The 5564-nt window shown below is 42.1% G+C and overlaps 1 long non-coding RNA gene across 4 annotated transcripts; it reads right to left on the minus strand.

Annotated features, from left to right (window-relative positions):
• Positions 1-233: 233 nt before the first annotated feature.
• Positions 234-4507, minus strand: LOC123167596 (uncharacterized). Of its 4 annotated transcripts, none has more exons than XR_006484000.1 (5): positions 4104-4507; positions 3555-4009; positions 3013-3463; positions 1747-2889; positions 234-1657 (listed from the first exon to the last, which is right to left on the minus strand). It is a non-coding gene; the product is annotated as an uncharacterized lncRNA (long non-coding RNA). The 4 variants fall into 4 exon arrangements; XR_006483999.1 differs by having other exon boundaries at positions 1747-2650; positions 2803-2889; positions 3013-4009; XR_006483998.1 differs by having other exon boundaries at positions 1747-1810; positions 1883-2889; positions 3013-4009.
• Between the last annotated feature and the right edge of the window lie 1057 nt (positions 4508-5564).

Consider the following 5564-nt stretch of genomic DNA (forward strand, 5'->3'; position numbering starts at 1 on the left):
TATAGGCTTGACAATAACAGTACAGCATCGATAATGTATTCATATGGGGCCTTCCAAACAGGTGTAAACTTCAGAAACATATGTTGTTTATCTTTTAATCCTCTTTTCAGGCAAGAAAATGGTGGATTATAGATTATCACTTGTGATCATAATCACAACGGAAGTACAATGCGATCGTCATATAAAAACATAAACACGATATATTTGGCATAAAAACACGACAAAGGGGGGAATTTGCTTGTCCAACAAGGCCTATAGAACTGTCATTAAAAATAATAACAATTGTCCAGCAAACACATGCATTTCACATACAGTAGTAGCATATAGAGTTCTTTGTTAATAAATCAGGCCATATTCGCATGCATTGAAACATCTTATAATCCAGACTATGCACGTCTACCATCCTGTTAAAAATTGACACCATGGGTGTGCAAAACTGTAGAGTAGAAAACCAGCATGATATGCACGTCTACCATCCTGTACATCTGAATATAGCTTGTACTGTGTGCAGCCTAAATATAGTCGAATCTAGGTACAAAACCAAAGCAACTGAAAATATCAAGGGAGTTAAATCGCCAAATCTATTGACCAATATCTGAAAAAGAATTATTAACGTCGGTCCATTCTGGAGTAAGTTTATAAGCTGCACTATCATCAAATCTTCTCGAAAACAAAAATGATGCTTTGCTAGCAGGATGAAAAAAATAGTGCATCTCACTGTTACATATCACTAACCATAAATGACATAGAGCAAGAATCTTGTTCATATTAACAGTGATCATAAAATTGAATTTATATGTACTAATTAGTGGTCACTATAAGAGATGACTACACAACAGAAGAAAACAAAAAAGTATATGTAACTAAACCATATCAGATTGACTCCTATTTGTATGGTTCGTCCATCCAATGTATGCCTGATGTGTAACAAAAATTATTTGAACATAGTATATGCTCCAGTTTTCACCACTGGAACACCATATAGGGATCACAAACATATGGTTTGTGGTGCAGGATTCTATATATTGAATGCAAGCATCATGCGAAATATCAACCAGAGAATCATGTGTTCCAATGCAACAGTACTACTATAGTTTATCCTATTGGTTCCAGTAGTTTATCATATCAGTTCTCACAAAACTAACTGGATAACTATGCACATCATTTTCGATAACGTTGACATGCAGGCAAAAAGAATCAAATATTCGGTTCTAGGTGCAGATAAGTCTGATGTATTTGTGGCACCACGACAAAGCAAAGAGTTATTTGTTAAAATTGACTTACATATCAATATGTTGAGTGAGCGCTGCACCAAAGAGCACAGATAATTAGTACAATACTGGAAGCTTTGGCTCAAAAAAAAAAAGGTTAACCTCTACTATCGGTCAAGCACCAGTGAATTACAAACGTGGACATGATGAAATAAGAAACCATATAGGCGTATTACAAGCATGAGTGTGAAGCAAACATATCTTAGTTGTGGGCTCTAACCACTGAAAGGAACATGATAAGAGTATTTGGAAGAGATTAAATACTTGAAGCATCTATTTTTTGAACCTTGACATTTTAATTCTCAGCATAACCTCCAAACCTGTTGTTGCAACATAAGATTTGTCTATGATCTCAGCTGTAACAATTCTCTGTTCTGTCACAAACTCTGCAGCAAAACAACAACAATCAGTTGTGAGTAAGATGAGAGAGACAGGTGGATCTGCCAAGGGCGTATGGGGTGAGAGAAGTACTAACAGAGTGGTAGGGAGATGAACTTCGGGCAGATGGTTTCTAGGAGAACTGCCGTAGGTGTGGATTCCTGAAGAAAACAAATGGTCCATAACAATTCATGTGCAGCTGTGCAGTGATTCGGCGCTAGGAGATTAACTACCTGTAGATGAATCCACCATGAAGCTGGGATTTGGTAGAGGAGTGATGGGGCAGCAATGTAGATGGAAGCAGGAAGGACATTAGTGGAAAATATAACAAGTTAGTGGAACCATTGTGTTACATGTGTTGTTCTACAACATAAACAGCAACAAATTATCCAAAGGTTGAGTAAAAATGGTCCAATGTTCAATATAAAAATCCAAAGAAGCTATTGCGCCAAAAGTAAACATTTTAAGGTAGAATACTAAACATAAACTGCAGGGTTAAGGTAGCATTATTTTTGGACACTGCATCTTATGGGTACTGCAAATTACGTCCAAAAAGTATCTGAGATCTAAATCAGGGGCGCCATCACAGACAATCAAGTCCGCTTTACATCCATCAAAATGCCTGATACCGACGCTAAGGCTGCATCATTTTCCTTCCGGAGTAGATCATGTAGTTGGTCTGGGACACCATCCGCAACCACAAAGTCTCCATGAGCTTTGGAAAAGTTGGCTAGTTCATGAGCCAGCCCATTGTTTGTCCTTCTGACAGTCCTGATGTGATATTTATTCAAGGCAGATTTAATATCAACAATAATTGGGTAGGACAATGATCTGCTTACAGAATCAGCCCCTAGCTCCTTTCCCCTCTGCATAGTCGATCTCCACCACAAGGGAGCCTCAGGATACGTTATTCAGTCAAACCAGAATAGCGTTGGCTTCGGCCTCCTCGACAATTATGCATGCGCCCAGCTGCCTATCGGCAAGCAATTTTTGCATCATCTCTGGTACTCCATGCACATAGTTGAGCGTGATTATAGCATTGTAGGCAACAAAAGGAATCCATATGTAATCTGAATCTTCACTGAACTTTTTAGGTTTGACCATACAGGAGCTCGATCACACAAAAATTGACAGCTCAAACTTTTACCCTTACCTGTCCACATCATCCATGGCATATCCTCCACATACTTGGCTTAACATTGAGACGGTTCACCACCTTCATCTCACACGACTTGTCACACTGCATATCCATGAACAAATCCAGTTAATGTTCGACGACTGAAAAAAATTCAAAGTAAATCGACGGATGCATGAATAAATGGATTGATGCATTGCAACGGGAGAAAAAAAATCACACACACACCACCAAGCTCTAGGAGCTTTGCCTCCGACATGGCAATCAAGCATACTCGGCGCCCATGGCAATGGGTCCCACGACGATCTTGCACCCCTGCGGCTCAACCGGCGACGTCGTCGGCAAGTCAAGGCAGCGGTGAAGCAGGCGCGACACAGCTGCCACGAGCTGCTTGGCCGCCTTTCCTCAAATTCAACACAACAACAAAGGGAACTTGGCTAGAGATTGCAACTGAACACTTAGCTGCAGCAGAGATGACTAAAACTGTCAAGAATACAAATTTGGCTGTGCGTTACAGTGGGACATATAGTGTATATGACGGCGGAAACGGGCAAGGAAAAAGAATAGGAAATTATTAAATTAGTTTTTATTCCTGACAACATCCTTTTGCCCTGCATTACGTATTGTAATGATGTCACAAGCATGCTCCTGACGACAACGATTCCCATGTGCTGGAGACCTGCAGAGGATGGAGAAAAGAAGGGCAAAAGAGGGAGGCTTGTATCTATCAAGCATAAATATTTACTGAATAAAATCGAGCTAATCCGTACCAACTTGGGCAGGATTGTCGAATAGCTTCCTCTTATATAGCATCTACATCAGAAAATCCAGCACACCAAATATATACATATGTTTAGCAATGACACAGAAATCAGATTGTTTCAAAGATAGTGAGGACCGACAGAGGGTCTTGAAGAATTCTGACAATGTAAACCGTAATAGGTTACAACCTCCATCACACATGTAATTTTATCAAATTGACAAGGAAAGTTATAGGAATTGTAGCCTAAAAAATGGTTCCATCTAAATCATGGTATGTTCCTGTTTGAGATCGTTTATAGAATCAATAAAATGTAACGACATTAGGGATCAAGGATCAAAGATCAATTAAGAAAATCAGGGATGGGGGAATCATACTTACCTTGTTAAGAATGACACTGATGGAATTAGTGAAGGGATGTGTGGTACGCAGGCCAATGGATCCGTGTGTCCTTGATACACACATCTACATACACGAAGGTTGATGGGTTGAAACTTGAAAGGAGATTGATTCATCTGTCGACCCGACATACACGAACACGATTTTGTAGATGTTGTACCTGAACCTCCTGTAGGACTTGGAGGAGGTTGTCGGCGAGCCAGGCATCGAAGTCCTCCCGCGCCGACGGCGCTTCACGGAGAGGATGCGGAGGATCTCGGAAAGCGTGGGGCAGCCGGTGTAATCCTCCACGAGGGAGGCTCCACCGCCGCCTTCCAGCGGCGCGCGGCAGTCGGCGCAGCCGGCGCAGAGCGTGGCCCCGGGGGCGCCGATTTGGCAGCGGAGGGCGGCGCGCGCTGCGGCGCAGGCGTCGCAGAGCGGAGCGCGCGGGTGGAGGCTCGCGAGCGGGCAGAGGTGCGTGCGCGGTGGTGGGCGGGTTGAGGTCGGCCGCGGCGGCGAGTGGTGCGGCGGTGGCTAGGGGATTTGGCTCGGCCTAGCCAGGGTCGAGGCCAGGAGCCAGATGTGTACGGGTATTTTCTTTCAGCGAATCGTTTTTTCGTGGCAGATTAATGCTGGATTGCGGGTTGAACACACAAAATCACAGGGACCTTTGTGCAAAAACGCCATGACGGTGAACCCGACAAAGTCAATGCGTGCTTTATTATTATAGGGAAAGACTAGCACAAATGCCCGTGCGTTGCACCGGGCGAAAAAGGGGCACAACTGGCTTCATGTTCCATTATGCACCATTATATATCCAATTTTAATAAACATCGATAATAAGGTTAAGCAGATTAGTGTTTTTTATAGCATAGAAAACATGCTCGTGCGTTGCAGCGGGAGTTTTAAAAAATAGCCCATGGTCCTAACCTTATCCAATAAGCATGGCTAAAGACACCCCACCCCTGAAGTTCAGAATCTAAAAAAAAAACCAACAGTTTTGGTTTGCAACTTCCTTCTTACGAAATACAAAGTGAAAGCGTAAACTTACGAGGAGAAGCGTATTGTGACGGTGAACCCGACAAAGTCAATCCATGCTTTATTATTAGGGAGAGACTAACAAAAAAGCCCGTGCGTTGCAACGGGTACAAAATGAATTTGACAATTCATATGGTATTTGACTGTTTACCTCCCGTGGTGAACTATAGCACCCAATCAGTCGGCTTCTGCCTCGACTTATCTTTCGTTTGGTGTAAAATTGCCGGGCATTCGACAGCCATGCTACTATTGAGATGCAACACTCATCCTTGAAAAAAAATAAAAATGATACCCCCTCCTATCTAAAATAAAATAAGTGTCGCAGTTTTAAACTGGGTTTAGTTCAAGACTACGATACTTATTATGGATCGGAGGTGGTATTACTCAGATATGTGTATGTGAAAGTTGACATATAAAATTTTCACCATATATGAACCACAAAAATACATATGCAGGAGGAACATTAGTCTACTTAAGATCACTCAACATGCTAATGCTGCTAGCCACACCCTTGCTTGTATAGGACGGGCGCAATAGTGAACTGTGTGTTGGCTTTGAAACTTCCCCGAAGAGATAGTAGCATAGTTAAGTCTAAATGTAATCA

The sequence above is a fragment of the Triticum aestivum genome, chromosome 7D, assembly GCF_018294505.1.
Source record: "Triticum aestivum cultivar Chinese Spring chromosome 7D, IWGSC CS RefSeq v2.1, whole genome shotgun sequence".
Taxonomy (NCBI): domain Eukaryota; kingdom Viridiplantae; phylum Streptophyta; class Magnoliopsida; order Poales; family Poaceae; genus Triticum; species Triticum aestivum.